General features: G+C 34.8%; 1 protein-coding gene across 2 annotated transcripts in view; it reads right to left on the reverse strand.

Moving 5' to 3' along the window:
• The window catches only part of macrod2 (mono-ADP ribosylhydrolase 2), a 1,220,194-nt gene that overhangs the window by 279,449 nt on the left and 922,555 nt on the right, over positions 1 to 18,190 (reverse strand). The gene's annotated exons all lie outside the window — the stretch shown is intronic.

The following is an 18,190-nucleotide window of genomic DNA, read 5'->3' on the forward strand; positions in this document are numbered from 1 at the left end:
CCAGGATGTTACCACAAGGACTGGACGTTACCACAACGACTGGACGTTACCACGAGGACTGGATTTTACCACGAGGACTGGATGTTACCACAAGGACTGGACATTACCACAACGACTGGACGTTACCACGAGGACTGGATTTTACCACGAGGACTGGATGTTACCACGAGGATTGGACGTTACCACAAGGACTGGACGTTACCACAAGGACTGGATGTTACCACGAGGACTGGACGTTACCACGAGGATTGGACGTTACCATAAGGACTGAACGTTACCACAAGGACTGGATGTTACCACGAGGACTGGACGTTACCACGAGGACTGGACTTTACCATGAGGACTGGACTTTACCACGAGGACTGGACTTTACCATGAGGACTGGAGGTTACCATGAGGACTGGACTTTACCACGAGGACTGGACGTTACCACAAGGACTAGACTTTACCACGAGGTTACCACGAGGACTGGACGTGTCCACAAGGACTGGAGGTTACCTCGAGGACTGGACTTTACCACGGGGACTGGACGTGGCCACGAGGACTGGACTTTACCACGAGGACTGGACGTGTCCACAAGGACTGGACGTTACCACGAGGACTGGACGTGTCCACAAGGACTGGAGGTTACCACGAGGACTGGACTTTACCACGAGGACTGGACTTTACCACGAGGACTGGACTTTACCATGAGGACTGGACTTTACCACGAGGACTGGACTTTACCACGAGGACTGGAGGTTACCACGAGGACTGGACGTGTCCACAAGGACTGGAGGTTACCACGAGGACAGGACTTTACCACGAGGACTGGACATTACCACGAGGACTGGACTTTACCACGAGGACTGGAGGTTACCACGAGGACTGGACGTGTCCACAAGGACTGGAGGTTACCACGAGGACTGGACTTTACCACGAGGACTGGACGTGTCCACGAGGACTAGCCTTTACCACAAGGACTGGACGTTACCACGAGGACTGGACGTTACCACGAGGACTGGACGTGTCCACAAGGACTGGACGTTACCACACTCTCTCTCTCTCTCTCTGGCTCTCTTTCTGTCTCTGTCTCTCTCTTTCTGTCTCTCTGTCTCTCTCTCTGGCTCTCTGTCTCTCTTTCTCTGTCTCTTTCTCTCTTTCTGTCTCTCTCTCTTTCTCTCTCTCTCTCTGGCTCTGTCTCTCTGGATCTCTCTTTCTGTCTCTCTGTCTCTCTCTTTCTGTCTCTCTGTCTCTCTCTCTCTGGCTCTCTCTCTAAACAACAGGTGTAGACTAACAGTGGAATGCCTACTTATGGGCCCTTCCCAATAGAAAAATAGGGAAATAATAACAGGAGGAATAAATACACAATGAGTAACGATAACTAGGCGATATACATGAGGTTACCAGTACCGAGTCGATGTGCAATGGGATAGATAATAAACAGTAGCAACAGCAGCATATGTGATGAGTCAAAACAGTTAGTGCAAAAAAGGCCAATGCAGATAGTCCGGGTTACTAATGGTTAACTATATAACTAACTATTTATCAGTCTTATGGCTTGGGGGTAAAAGCTGTTCAGGGTCCTGTTAGTTCCAGACTTGGTGCGTCGGTACCGCTTGCCGTGGGGTAGCAGAGACTATGACTTGGGTGGGTGGAGTCTTTGATGCAATCAGACAAGATGCTCTCAAGGGTGCAGCTGTAGAACTTTTTGAGGATCTGAGGGTCCATCCCGAATCTTTTCAGCCTCCAGAGGGGGAAGAGGCGTTGTCGTGCCCTCTTCACGACTGTGATGTAGACACCAAGGAACTTGAAGCTCTCAACCTGCTCCACTACAGCCCCGTCAATGTGGATGGGGGCGTGCTCGGCCTTCCGTTTCCCGTTGTCCACAATCAGCTCCTTTTTTCTTGCTGACGTTATTGGATTGGAGCATAACTGATATTTATGACTGTACTTTTCTAAAAGATTATACAAAGTATCCAGTACTTTGCTACAGTAGACATATTATTCAAACATGGCTTTACAGCTGAAAATAGATTCAGTACTCTTTACTTCTCACTCTCTCTCCCTCTCTCTCTCTCTCTCTCTCTCGCTCTCTCTCTCTCTCGCTTTCCCTCTCTCGCTTTCCCTCTCTCTCGCTTTCCCTCTCTCTCTCTCTCTCTCTCTCTCTCTCTCCCTCTCTCTCTCTCTCTCTCTCGCTCTCTCTCTCTCTCGCTTTCCCTCTCTCGCTTTCCCTCTATTTTTTCCCTATCAAACTTTGCCTCCCTCCCTCCCTCCACTTCTGTGGCCAAGTACATTATGATCCATAGGGCCTTCTGTATGTCTTCCCCATTCCACATTCATCTTATAAAGTATATTAATACATTTAATAAACAGTAAAGAGAAAATATTTTTTCAAAAGCTCCCATTTGTCTTTAAAAGCAGCTGAATACGTGCTTTACTTCTTACATTCATCAACAGGCGTGGCCACTATACAGTAATATAATAGAATGACAAATGGATTAGGGCCATTTCACCACAATTTACAGAACACAGTGAGATTAATATAGAGCTCTAGAAGAGTAGTAAGAATTCATCAAAGAATAACACCCATTGTAAGTGCTGAAATCACTCTGTGTAAGAACTTAGTTGGCCTAAATAAATCACTCGGTGTTGGAACTTAATTGGCCTAAATAAATCAATCTGTGAAGAGCTAAATTGGTCTAAATAACAGGATGTGTTGTTTGTCAAGCTGACCCTGTGAATATGACAGATAATAAGTAAGCGTTAGAAACACCTATTAAAAATCAAAGTCTGCCAGTGTTGGTTGCACAGACACAAAGAATAAAAGTTGACCCACCCAGTGAACGGCATGAAGATGTATTTAGCAATGTTTAAGCTGATTCGCCTTATTTTGATTATGTTTCAGAATATCCAATGTGTGAGTCTGGGTGCATTAAAAACAAAGTCTGCCAGAAAGAAGGTTGCACAGACACAACATCAAACACATAAAACTTAGAGCAGGGATAGGATTTCAAATGACAACTTTCATTTCTGTGAGAAGAGAATGTCAGAGCCTCTCATTATGGATGTAAACAAAGAAGAGATTGGATTCATGCTTCCTGATTGGATGTTCAACAGAATACACTGTTGCCTGGTCCCAGATCTGTTCATATTTGGAGTGACATATTTGGATGTTAAACACAATGTACTATAGTCAGGTCCCAGATCGGTTAATATTTGGTGTGACAATGACCTTTCATAACTTATTTCACTGGTTAAACAACGAGTCTCCCTGAGCTTTCTTTGATTAGCACAGATGATGAGTTATCTAGTCTATCTAGCTATCTAGTCCCAAGTCTGTTTGTGCTCTATATACACTGGGCATACCAAACATTAGGAACACATTCCTAATAGGAGTTGCACCCCCCTCTCTTTTTACCCTCAAAAGAGACTCAATTTGTTGGGGCATGGACTCTACAAGGTTTGAATAGCGTTCCACAGGGATGCTGGCCCATGTTGACTCCACAGTTGTGTGAAGTTTGCTGGATGTCCTTTGGGTGGTGGACCGCTCTTGATACACTGGGAAACTGTTGAGCGTGAAAAACCCAGCAGCGTTGCAGTTCTTGCCCATTCACCATCAGAATGGCACAATCCATGTCTCAATTGTCTCAAGAATTAAAAATCCTTCTTTAACCTGTCTCCCCTTCATCTAGACTGATTGAAGCTGATTTAACTGGTGACATCAATAAGGGATCATAGCTTTCACCTGGATTCACCTGGTCAGTCTTAATGTTTTGTATCCTCAGTGTATATAGCCAACTCCCATGTTCTTTCGGCATTACGATGACTATAGGAGTTGGCAAGCCTCAAAATATATCTCGGACCATCGGGCCATTGGGGCTTGTATGGCTTGTATAGCTTCTGTCTGGATTTCAACTTCATCTCCTTTATTTTCTGGCTTTTGTGAAACTGTCTCTGTTTTTATCCAGTGGCACCCAATTCCCTATTCCCTAAATAGTGCATTCATTTACTAGTACATTAATAAATAGTGCATTACTTTACTAGTGTATTAATAAATAGTGCATTACCTTACTAGTACATTATTAAATAGTGCATAACTTTACTAGTGCATTAATATACCGTGCATTACTTTACTGGTCATTAGTAAATAGTGCATTACTTTACTAGTGCATTAATATACCGTGCATTACTTTACTGGTCATTAGTAAATAGTGCATTACTTTACTAGTGCATTAATAAATAGTGCATTACTTTACTAGTGCATTAATAAATAGTGCATTACTTTACTAGTGCATTAATAAATAGTGCATAACTTTACTAGTGCATTAATAAATAGTGCATAACTTTACTGGTCATTAGTAAATAGTGCATAACTTTACTAGTGCATTAATAAATAGTGCATTATTTTACTAGTGCATTAATACATAATGCATTACTTTACTGGTCATTAATAAATAGTGCATAACTTTACTAGTGCATTAATAAATAGTGCATAACTTTACTGGTCATTAGTAAATAGTGCATTACTTTACTAGTGCATTAATAAATAGTGCATTACTTTACTGGTCATTAGTAAATAGTGCATAACTTTACTGGTCATTAGTAAATAGTGCATTATTTTACTAGTGCATTAATACATAATGCATTACTTTACTAGTACATTAATAAATAGTGCATTATTTTACTAGTGCATTAATACATAATGCATTACTTTACTAGTGCATTAATAAATAGTGCATAACTTTACTAGTGCATTAATAAATAGTGCATTATTTTACTAGTGCATTAATACATAGTGCATTACTTTACTAGTGCATTAATAAATAGTGCATAACTTTACTAGTGCATTAATAAATAGTGCATTATTTTACTAGTGCATTAATAAATAGTGCATTATTTTACTAGTGCATTAATACATAGTGCATTACTTTACTAGTGCATTAATATATTGTGCATTACTTTACTAGTCATTAGTAAATAGTGCATTACTTTACTAGTGCATTAATACATAGTGCATTACTTTACTAGTGCATTAATAAATAGTGCATAACTTTACTAGTGCATTAATAAATAGTGCATTATTTTACTAGTGCATTAATACATAATGCATTACTTTACTGGTCATTAATAAATAGTGCATAACTTTACTAGTGCATTAATAAATAGTGCATTACTTTACTAGTGCATTAATAAATAGTGCATAACTTTACTAGTGCATTAATAAATAGTGCATGACTTTACTGGTCATTAGTAAATAGTGCATTACTTTACTAGTGCATTACTTTACTAGTGCATGACTTTACTGGTCATTAGTAAATAGTGCATTACTTTACTGGTCATTAGTAAATAGTGCATTACTTTACTAGTGCATTAATAAATAGTGCATCACTTTACTGGTCATTAGTAAATAGTGCATTACTTTACTAGTGCATTAATAAATAGTGCATTACTTTACTGGTCATTAGTAAATAGTGCATTACTTTCTTAGTGCATTAATAAATAGTGCATAACTTTACTAGTGCATTAATATATTGTGCATTACTTTACTGGTCATTAATAAATAGTGCATTACTTTACTAGTGCATTAATAAATAGTGCATTACTTTACTAGTGCATTAATACATAGTGCATTACTTTACTAGTGCATTAATAAATAGTGCATTACTTTACTAGTGCATTAATAAATAGTGCATTACTTTACTAGTGCATTAATAAATAGTGCATTACTTTACTAGTGCATTAATAAATAGTGCATTACTTTACTAGTGCATTAATAAATAGTGCATTACTTTACTAGTGCATTAATAAATAGTGCATTACTAGTGCATTAATACATAGTGCATTACTTTACTAGTCATTAGTAAATAGTGCATTACTTTACTAGTGCATTAATAAATAGTGCATTACTAGTGCATTAATACATAGTGCATTACTTTACTGGTCATTAATAAATAGTGCATTACTTTACTAGTGCATTAATAAATAGTGCATTACTTTACTAGTGCATTAATAAATAGTGCATAACTTTACTAGTGCATTAATAAATAGTGCATTACTTTACTAGTGCATTAATAAATAGTGCATTACTTTACTAGTGCATTAATAAATAGTGCATTACTTTACTAGTGCATTAATAAATAGTGCATTACTTTACCTGTTCATTAATAAATAGTGCATTACTTTACTAGTGCATTAATATACCGTGCATTACTTTACTGGTCATTAGTAAATAGTGCATTACTTTACTAGTGCATTAATAAATAGTGCATTACTTTACTAGTGCATTAATAAATAGTGCATTACTTTACTAGTGCATTAATAAATAGTGCATAACTTTACTAGTGCATTAATAAATAGTGCATAACTTTACTGGTCATTAGTAAATAGTGCATAACTTTACTAGTGCATTAATAAATAGTGCATTATTTTACTAGTGCATTAATACATAATGCATTACTTTACTGGTCATTAATAAATAGTGCATAACTTTACTAGTGCATTAATAAATAGTGCATAAATTTACTGGTCATTAGTAAATAGTGCATTACTTTACTAGTGCATTAATAAATAGTGCATTACTTTACTGGTCATTAGTAAATAGTGCATAACTTTACTGGTCATTAGTAAATAGTGCATTATTTTACTAGTGCATTAATACATAATGCATTACTTTACTAGTGCATTAATAAATAGTGCATTATTTTACTAGTGCATTAATACATAATGCATTACTTTACTAGTGCATTAATAAATAGTGCATAACTTTACTAGTGCATTAATAAATAGTGCATTATTTTACTAGTGCATTAATACATAGTGCATTACTTTACTAGTGCATTAATATATTGTGCATTACTTTACTAGTCATTAGTAAATAGTGCATTACTTTACTAGTGCATTAATACATAGTGCATTACTTTACTAGTGCATTAATAAATAGTGCATAACTTTACTAGTGCATTAATAAATAGTGCATTATTTTACTAGTGCATTAATACATAATGCATTACTTTACTGGTCATTAATAAATAGTGCATAACTTTACTAGTGCATTAATAAATAGTGCATTACTTTACTAGTGCATTAATAAATAGTGCATAACTTTACTAGTGCATTAATAAATAGTGCATGACTTTACTGGTCATTAGTAAATAGTGCATTACTTTACTAGTGCATTACTTTACTAGTGCATGACTTTACTGGTCATTAGTAAATAGTGCATTACTTTACTGGTCATTAGTAAATAGTGCATTACTTTACTAGTGCATTAATAAATAGTGCATCACTTTACTGGTCATTAGTAAATAGTGCATTACTTTACTAGTGCATTAATAAATAGTGCATTACTTTACTGGTCATTAGTAAATAGTGCATTACTTTCTTAGTGCATTAATAAATAGTGCATAACTTTACTAGTGCATTAATATATTGTGCATTACTTTACTGGTCATTAATAAATAGTGCATTACTTTACTAGTGCATTAATAAATAGTGCATTACTTTACTAGTGCATTAATACATAGTGCATTACTTTACTAGTGCATTAATAAATAGTGCATTACTTTACTAGTGCATTAATAAATAGTGCATTACTTTACTAGTGCATTAATAAATAGTGCATTACTTTACTAGTGCATTAATAAATAGTGCATTACTTTACTAGTGCATTAATAAATAGTGCATTACTTTACTAGTGCATTAATAAATAGTGCATTACTAGTGCATTAATACATAGTGCATTACTTTACTAGTCATTAGTAAATAGTGCATTACTTTACTAGTGCATTAATAAATAGTGCATTACTAGTGCATTAATACATAGTGCATTACTTTACTGGTCATTAATAAATAGTGCATTACTTTACTAGTGCATTAATAAATAGTGCATTACTTTACTAGTGCATTAATAAATAGTGCATAACTTTACTAGTGCATTAATAAATAGTGCATTACTTTACTAGTGCATTAATAAATAGTGCATTACTTTACTAGTGCATTAATAAATAGTGCATTACTTTACTAGTGCATTAATAAATAGTGCATTACTTTACCTGTTCATTAATAAATAGTGCATTACTTTACTAGTGCATTAATAAATAGTGCATTACTTTACTAGTGCATTAATAAATAGTGCATAACTTTACTAGTGCATTAATAAATAGTGCATTACTTTACTAGTCATTATAAAATAGTGCATTACTTTACTAGTGCATTAATAAATAGTGCATTACTAGTGCATTAATACATAGTGCATTACTTTACTAGTCATTAGTAAATAGTGCATTACTTTACTAGTGCATTAATAAATAGTGCATTACTTTACTAGTGCATTAATAAATAGTGCATTACTTTACTAGTGCATTAATAAATAGTGCATTACTTTACTAGTACATTAATAAATAGTGCATTACAAGGGCTGCCCAATGGGACCTGGTCAAAAGTAGTGCACTACACATAGGGAATATGGTGCCATTTGGGACACAGCTTTGCTATTGTTATTTATCAGGCTGTAGTTCTGGCTGTCAAGGTGGATATCTCTTCAGAGGTTACCCACTGGGCACAGGCGTCAGTTCAACATCTCCTTTTGATTTACATTTGGTTGTGTTGTCAACTAACGTGAATTCAACGTTAAATCAACAAAACATTCACTGATTCAATGTCGCCACATTTTTTGTTGTTGCAATGGTGGAAACAACGTGGATTCAACCAGTTTTTGCCTAGTGGGTGATGTGATTTAAATCTTTACAGAAACCCTTGACCTTTACCAGACGAGAGTCTCCGTCTGACACAAACAGACAGATGATGCGTGGAAAATAAAAGCACAACCATTTTTAGTCACTCTCCCCTGTTTGTGCTGTATTGTCGTCATGGCATGACAACGACCATAAGAGTTGTCTTTACAGAACAAACAGATCACTGAGCATGTTGTTGGTAGGCAAACTGACTTGGCATTAAAGACTGATTTAGTTTCCGGCACGAAGGACCATGAAAAAAACGTCACCTAGACATGAGTGGACTCTGAATAATGAGATGGCAGTTTAGACTAAAGACAAGATAACATGTCTGTGTTGGCACAATCTCAGACAAAACCATGTCTAAAAACATCAAGAATCAGTAACTACTGCAATCACTCATCTGGAATCCACTTGATCCTTAACCTAGTTTAACCACAGTAAATCTGTCACTTTCCAGCTCTTCTCTGGATTCATTCTGCATTACACTTTTGAGACATTCATAAAAAAGGACTTAAGGCTCATCCCACCATCAGGAATCCATTTGATGTTTTTACGGAGTATCATATCATATCGAGTGTCTGATGGAAAAAATCTTCATCTTCAGTCAAGATGAGCAGCAATCGGCAGGCCCTTGGTCTCAATTCTTCAGAGTAAATTGAAGTGGGCTGACTGATCATGCTGATCTAGAGTCAGAAGTTGTCCCAAACGGCATGCTATATAGTGCTCTGATCAAAAGTAATGCACTGCATATCTAATAGGCTGCCATTTGGGACCCAGATTCAATCATTATTATCCTCTGCCTGCTAAAAGGACTGAAGTGTCAATCTCTGAAGTTGAACTTCAGCTCGGCTAACATCATCGGAAACCTTGACACATCCGCAGGAAGGGAAACGTACTCGACACTCACTCACACACACACACACACACACACACACACACACACACACACACACACACACACACACACACTCACACACACACACACACACACACACACTCACACACACACACACACACACACTCACACGCACACGCACACACACACACTCACACACACACACACACACACACACACACACACACACACACACACACACTCACACACACACACACACACACACACACACACACACACACACACACACACACTCACACTCACACTCACACACACACACACACGCTCATGACCAATGGTGATGACACAGTATCAGCATAATGAATTACACCTCATTTTGTTAGTTGTCTGTCTGATCCATTAAAGAGTATTGATCTCTCTCAGGTTGAAGAGTGAGGAGAGAATGCATTAGGTAATCACTTTTACGGGACGTTGTAAAGTGCCCCTGATCTCACACACTGACACCTCTGTGAATGTGTCACAAATGGCACCCTACTACCTATATATAGTGCACTACTTTTGACCAATGCCCATAGGGTTCTTGTCAAAAGTACTGCACTAGAAAGGGAATCGGTTGCTATTTAGGAAGCAACCTGTGACATATGCAGTCACTTCCTACTTACCGGCTCAAAGCCCTGCTTACTGCCAGAAGGGAGGGGAAATAAAAACATCATAAAAATATGTCAGAAAGATGAGTTGCTTGGAGGCTTGATTCACGTCTGGCACTAGGCTTTTATTTTACCCATAAATCAGTCAACGGATGCAGTCAAATACTGTAGTAGAAAATATATGAATCTGGAGTGCAGCTCTGAGTAGTAACAACCTCACTGGTGATCAATACCCTGTAAACATCTTGAGGCTTAGCTGCTATCTTCTAAAATGACAAAAATTGTTACCATCTATTCTCAAAAAAGGAACCTTTATGAAAAGAAGAACATTTGTTGTTAGATTTTTAAGTCGACAAGTTATTTGGTGAGCCATTGAGAAAGCAGCAAGCCCAGTAAGCACCATACTATACATTCACTGTTCAGTACATACAGTACAATCACTGTGATCATGTACTGTATTACCAAGACTGAGCATTTAGCTACACCTGCAATAACATTTGCTAAATATGTGTACGTGACCAATCAAATTTGATTTGATTTGATCATCCGTGTTGAGTTCTTTCCATGTTTACATTCAACTAGAGCTGTACTTGAGGTAATTTGTGCCTCAGTTGGCAGAGCAATGCCACAGGTTGTGGGTTTGATTTCCGCTGGGGATACCCATACATACAATTGATAAAACCCTCTTCTAAATGGCATTTATTATTATCGGTCCTGCTTTAAACAAAGTGAAACTTATGCAGGCTTCATAAACTGGATATGTCACACAGTTATGACACTATTATGTCCCATATTGTATTGTGTGTTATTATATTGTGTGTTATTGTATTGTGTTATTATATTGTGTGTTATTGTATTGTGTTATTATATTGTGTGTTATTATATTGTGTGTTATTGTATTGTGTTATTATATTGTGTGTTATTATATTGTGTGTTATTGTATTGTGTTATTATATTGTGTGTTATTGTATTGTGTTATTATATTGTGTGTTATTGTATTGTGTTATTATATTGTGTGTTATTGTATTGTGTGTTATTATATTGTGTGTTATTATATTGTGTGTTATTGTATTGTGTTATTATATTGTGTGTTATTGTATTGTATGTTATTGTATTGTGTGTTATTGTATTGTGTGTTATTATATTGTGTGTTATTATATTGTGTGTTATTGAATTGTGTGTTATTGTATTGTGTGTTATTATATTGTGTGTTATTGTATTGTGTTATTATATTGTATGTTATTATATTGTATGTTATTGTATTGTGTTATTGTATTGTGTGTTATTGTATTGTGTGTTATTATATTGTGTGTTATTATATTGTGTGTTATTGTATTGTATGTTAAAGAACACCCCGCTAAAGCCAAAGAACACTCCATATACTTTGAACTCGCGAAAAGTGGGAGGTGTGGTCAAGAAACACTGGCATATTTTATCATCGGACCCAGCTTTGCCGGCTGAATTTAAAAATCCACCACATATTGTGTATAGGAGAAGTCGCAATTTACGCAATAAATTGGTTCATGCCAACTGCCAGCCACAAAAGAAAATCAGCCAGACCCTTTTACGCCCTCTACCAAATGGTAGCTATAAATGCAGAGGATGCGCACAGTGCAACAATATGATGAAGTGTGAATATTTCTGCCACCCACACACAGGGAATTGGTTCCAAATAAATGGCATTATTACGTGTTCCACCACCCATGTTATTTACATTATTAAATGTCCACATGGGCTCTGTTATTTCGGTAAAACCACCCGCTCTCTCAAACAGAGAATTAGTGAACATAAAAGTTCAATCAGGAGAAACGACAGGGATTATCCAGTCGCAGTACATTTCAATGACCTGAAGCATGACATTTCCACCTTTAGATTTTGTTGCATAGTGAAGGTTAAGCTATCAGACAGGGGAGGTGACATTAATAATACTCTGAGTAAAAGGGAATGTTTTGGGATTTTCACCCTCCAGACATCATTTCCTAAAGGACTGAATGATGAAATGCCTATGTATGTTATGTTGTGAATTTGAACATGAATTATGTGCCTATTTAAGATTTCTCTGTTTTTCGTATGATGTACCCAATGACTAATGTAAACTTGCTATGTCCTCATTGTGATTTTACAGACGTGTTTCATACATCTTATTTATACACTTTTGTAATATTTATGAAATGCATATTGAAATATTTGGTAGCACTTATTTGTTTTTCCCTTTGCCTACAACCCCATTCGATGTGTAGAACGGATGTGGGAGGGGCTAGGTCTACATAAAGGTGCACAACATTTAAAAAAATTCACAAAAGCTCTAACGAAGGCCATGAGGCCGATACGTAAGCTTATTAAATACCAGTGAACCTATCAAGAGCAGTGTGCGGTTTCCTTTTTCCTTCATCTTGTTCAATTGTTGCCATGCACCTGCAAATTAGATTGCTTAGATGTGCGAGTGCCTTTTGAATTATGTGATTGTATTGTGTGTTATTGTATTGTGTGTTATTGTATTGTGTGTTATTGTATTGTGTGTTATTGTATTGTGTGTTATTGTATTGTGTGTTATTGTATTGTGTGTGATTGTATTGTGTGTTATTGTATTGTATGTGATTGTATATTGTGTGTTATTGTATTCTGTGTTATTGTATATTATTGTATTGTATGTTATTATATTGTGTGTTATTGTATTGTGTTATTATATTGTGTGTTATTATATTGTGTGTTATTGTATTGTGTTATTATATTGTGTGTTATTGTATTGTGTGTTATTGTATATTATTGTATTGTATGTTATTATATTGTGTGTTATTATATTGTGTGTTATTGTATTGTGTTGTGTGTTATTGTATTGTGTGTTATTGTATATTATTGTATTGTATGTTATTATATTGTGTGTTATTGTATTGTGTGTTATTGTATTGTGTGTTATTGTATTGTGTGTTATTATATTGTGTGTTATTATATTGTGTGTTATTGTAATGTGTGTTATTGTATTGTGTGTTATTGTATTGTGTGTTATTGTATTGTGTGTTATTATATTGTGTGTTATTATATTGTGTGTTATTATATTGTGTGTTATTGTAATGTGTTTTATTGTATTGTGTTATTATATTGTATGTTATTGTATTGTGTGTTATTGTATTGTGTGTTATTGTATTGTGTGTTATTATATTGTGTGTTATTATATTGTGTGTTATTGTAATGTGTGTTATTGTATTGTGTGTTATTGTATTGTGTGTTATTGTATTGCGTGTTATTATATTGTGTGTTATTATATTGTGTGTTATTATATGTGTGTTATTGTATTGTGTTATTATATTGTGTGTTATTGTATTGTGTGTTATTGTATTGTATGTTATTGTATTGTGTGTGATTGTATTGTATGTTATTGTATTGTGTATTATTGTATATTATTGCATTGTATGTGATTGTATTGTGTTATTGTAATGTGTGTTATTGTATTGTGTTAGTATATTGTGTGTTATTGTATTGTGTGTTATTATATTGTGTGTTATTATATTGTGTGTTATTGTAATGTGTGTTATTGTATTGTGTTATTATATTGTGTGTTATTGTATTGTGTGTTATTGTATTGTATGTTATTGTATTGTATGTTATTGTATTGTATGTGATTGTATTGTATGTTATTGTATTGTGTGTTATTGTATTGTATGTTATTGTATTGTGTGTGATTGTATTGTATGTTATTGTATTGTGTGTTATTATATTGTGTGTTATTGTATTGTATGTTATTGTATTGTATGTTATTGTATTGTGTTATTATATTGTGTGTTATTGTATTGTGTGTTATTGTATTGTATGTGATTGTATTGTATGTTATTGTATTGTGTGTTATTGTATTGTGTGTTATTATATTGTGTGTTATTATATTGTGTTATTGTATTGTATGTGATTGTATTGTATGCTATTGTAGTGTGTGTTATTGTATTGTATGTGATTGTATTGTGGTATTATATTGTGTGTTATTGTATTGTGTTATTATATTGTGTGTTATTGTATTGTGTGTTATTATATTGTGTGTTATTGTAATGTGTGTTATTGTATTGTGTTATTATATTGTGTGTTATTGTATTGTATGTTATTGTATTGTGTGTTATTGTATTGTATGTTATTGTATTGTATGTTATTGTATTGTATGTGATTGTATTGTATGTTATTGTATTGTGTGTTATTGTATTGTGTGTTATTATATTGTGTGTTATTATATTGTGTTATTATATTGTATGTGATTGTATTGTATGCTATTGTAGTGTGTGTTATTGTATTGTATGTGATTGTATTGTGTTATTGTAATGTGTGTTATTGTATTGTGTTATTATATTGTGTGTTATTGTAATGTGTGTTATTGTATTGTGTTATTATATTGTGTGTTATTGTATTGTATGTTATTGTATTGTATGTTATTGTATTGTGTTATTATATTGTGTGTTATTGTATTGTATGTTACTGTATTGTATGTTATTATATTGTGTGTTATTGTATTGTGTTATTATATTGTGTGTTATTGTATTGTGTTATTATATTGTGTGTTATTATATTGTGTGTTATTGTATTGTATGTTATTATATTGTGTGTTATTGTATTGTATGTTATTGTATTGTGTGTTATTATATTGTGTGTTATTGTATTGTGTGTTATTGTATTGTATGTTATTGTATTGTGTTATTATATTGTGTGTTATTGTATTGTGTGTTATTATATTGTGTGTTATTGTATTGTGTGTTATTGTATTGTATGTTATTGTATTGTGTGTTATTGTATTGTATGTTATTGTATTGTGTGTTATTATATTGTGTGTTATTGTATTGTGTGTTATTATATTGTGTGTTATTGTATTGTGTGTTATTGTATTGTATGTTATTGTATTGTATGTTATTGTATTGTATGTGATTGTATTGTATGTTATTGTATTGTGTGTTATTGTATTGTGTGTTATTATATTGTGTGTTATTATATTGTGTGTGATTGTATTGTATGCTATTGTAGTGTGTGTTATTGTATTGTATGTGATTGTATTGTATGCTATTGTAGTGTGTGTTATTGTATTGTATGTGATTGTATTGTGTTATTGTATTGTATGTTATTGTATTGTATGTTATTGTATTGTATGTGATTGTATTGTATGTTATTGTATTGTGTGTTATTGTATTGTGTGTTATTATATTGTGTGTTATTATATTGTGTGTGATTGTATTGTATGCTATTGTAGTGTGTGTTATTATATTGTATGTGATTGTATTGTATGCTATTGTAGTGTGTGTTATTGTATTGTATGTGATTGTATTGTGTTATTGTAATGTGTGTTATTGTATTGTGTTATTATATTGTGTGTTATTGTAATGTGTGTTATTATATTGTGTGTTATTGTAATGTGTGTTATTGTATTGTGTTATTATATTGTGTGTTATTGTATTGTGTGTTATTATATTGTGTGTTATTGTATTGTGTTATTATATTGTGTGTTATTGTATTGTGTGTTATTATATTGTGTGTTATTATTTGTGTGTTATTATATTGTGTGTTATTGTAATGTGTGTTATTATATTGTGTGTTATTATATTGTATGTGATTGTAATGTGTGTTATTGTATTTTGTGTTATTGTATTGTGTTATTATATTGTGTGTTATTGTAATGTGTGTTATTGTATTGTGTTATTATATTGTGTGTTATTGTAATGTGTGTTACTGTATTGTGTGTTATTATATTGTGTGTTATTGTATTGTGTGTTATTGTATTGTATGTTATTGTATTGTATGTGATTGTATTGTATGTTATTGTATTGTGTGTTACTATATTGTGTGGACTGCATTCACGTATGTCTATGGCTGTAGCTATTAGGGCTGCATTCATATGTCTATATGGCTGTAGCTATTAGGGCTGCATTCATATGTCTATATGGCTGTAGCTATTAGGGTTGCACTCTGATATCTCTATGGCTGTAGCTATTAGGGCTGCACTCTGATATCTCTATGGCTGTAGCTATTAGGGTTGCACTCATATCTCTATGGCTGTAGCTATTAGGGCTGCATTGATGTATCTCTATGGCTGTAGCTATTAGGGCTGCATTGATGTATCTCTATGGCTGTAGCTATTAGGGTTGCAGCTCTCTTTAGTGACAGAACTCTTAGATGGGCGGATATCTCAGAGATGCTTGTTATTAATCAGAGATAAAGATCAGAAGGATTTCCTTGATTGAACCCACTGAGAACTCACTGAGCCATGCAATGAATGGTAGAACTTTACTGTACTTTGTGTTTCCACTATTGGTATTTATAGGACAATAGTGCTGCAATCATGTACACTATACATACAAAAGTATGTGGACACCCCTTCAAATTAATGGATTTGGCTATTTCAGCCCGACTCATTGCTGAGAGTTGTATAAAATCGAGCACATAGCCATGCACTCTCCATAGACAAACATTGGCAGCAGAATGGCTTTAATGAAGAGCTCAGTGACTTTCAATGTGGCACCGTCACAGGATGCCACCTTTCCAACAAGTCAGTTCATCAAATTTCCGGGTCAGCTGTAAGTGCTGTTCTTGTGAAGTGGAAACATCTAGGAGCAACAATGGCTCAGCCGCGAAGTGGTAGGCCACACAAGCTCACAGAACTGGACCGCGGAGTGCTAAAGCGTGTAGAGCGTAAAATGGCCTGTCCTCACTAATACTCTTGTGGCTGAATGGAAGCAAGACCCCCAGCTACAGTTGAAGTCGGAAGTTTACATACATCTTAGCCAAATACATTTAAACTCAGTTTTCATAATTTCTGAAATATTATCCTAGTAAAAATTCCCCGTTTTAGGTCAGTCAGCAATTTATTGTAAGAATGTGAAATGTCAGAATAATAGTAGAGATAATGATTTATTTCAGCTTTTAATATTTTATCACATTCCTAGTGGGTCAGAAGATTACATACACTCAATTAGTATTTGGTAGCATTGCAATTAAATTGTTTAACTTGGGTCAAACATTTCGGGTAGCCTTCCACAAGCTTCCCACAATAAGTTGGTGAATTTTGGACCATTCCTCCTGACAGAGCTGGTGTAACTGAGTCAGGTTTGTAGGCTTCCTTGCTCGCACATGCTTTTTCAGTTCTGCCCACACATTTTCTATAGGATTGAGGTCAGGGCTTTGTGATGGCCACTCGAATACCTTGACTTTGTTATCCTTAAGCCATTTTGCCACAACTTTGGAAGTATGCTTTGGGTCATTGTCTATTTGGAAGACCCATTTCCAACCAAGCTTTAACTTCCTGACTGATGTCTTGAGATGTTGCTTCAATATATCCACAGAATTTTCCGCCCTCATGATGCCATCTATTTTGTGAAGTGCACCAGTCCCTCCTGCAGCAAAGCACCCCCACAACATGATGTTGCCACCCCAGTGCTTCACGGTTGGTATACTGTTCTTCGGCTTGCAAGCCTCCCCCTTTTTCCTCCTAACATAACGATGGTCATTGTGGCCAAACAGTTCAATCAAATGTATTTATAAAGCCCTTCTAACATCAGCTGATGTCACAAAGTGCTGTACAGAAACCCAACCTAAAACCCCAAACAGCAAGCAATGCAGGTGTAGTTCTATTTTTGTTTCATCAGACCATTTTCATGGTCAAAAAATATGGCCATTTCTACAAAAAGTATGATATTTGTTCCCACGTGCAGTTGCAAACCGTAGTCTGGCTTTTTTTATGGCGGTTTTGGAGCAGTGGCTTCTTCCTTTGCTGAGCGGCCTTTCAGGTTATGTCGATATAGGACTTGTTTTACTGTGGATAGAGATACTTTTGTGCCTGTTTCCTCCAGCATCTTCACAAGGTCCTTTGCTGTTGTTCTGGGATTGATTTGCACTTTTTTCACCAAAGTACGTTCATCTCTAGGAGACAAAACGCATCTCTTTCCTGAGCGGTATGACGGCTGCGTGGTCCCATGGTGTTCATACTTGCGTACCATTGTTTGTACAGA

The sequence above is a fragment of the Oncorhynchus mykiss genome, chromosome 23 (assembly GCF_057628025.1).
Source record: "Oncorhynchus mykiss isolate SJ-2025 chromosome 23, ASM5762802v1, whole genome shotgun sequence".
Classification (NCBI taxonomy): Eukaryota; Metazoa; Chordata; class Actinopteri; order Salmoniformes; family Salmonidae; genus Oncorhynchus; species Oncorhynchus mykiss.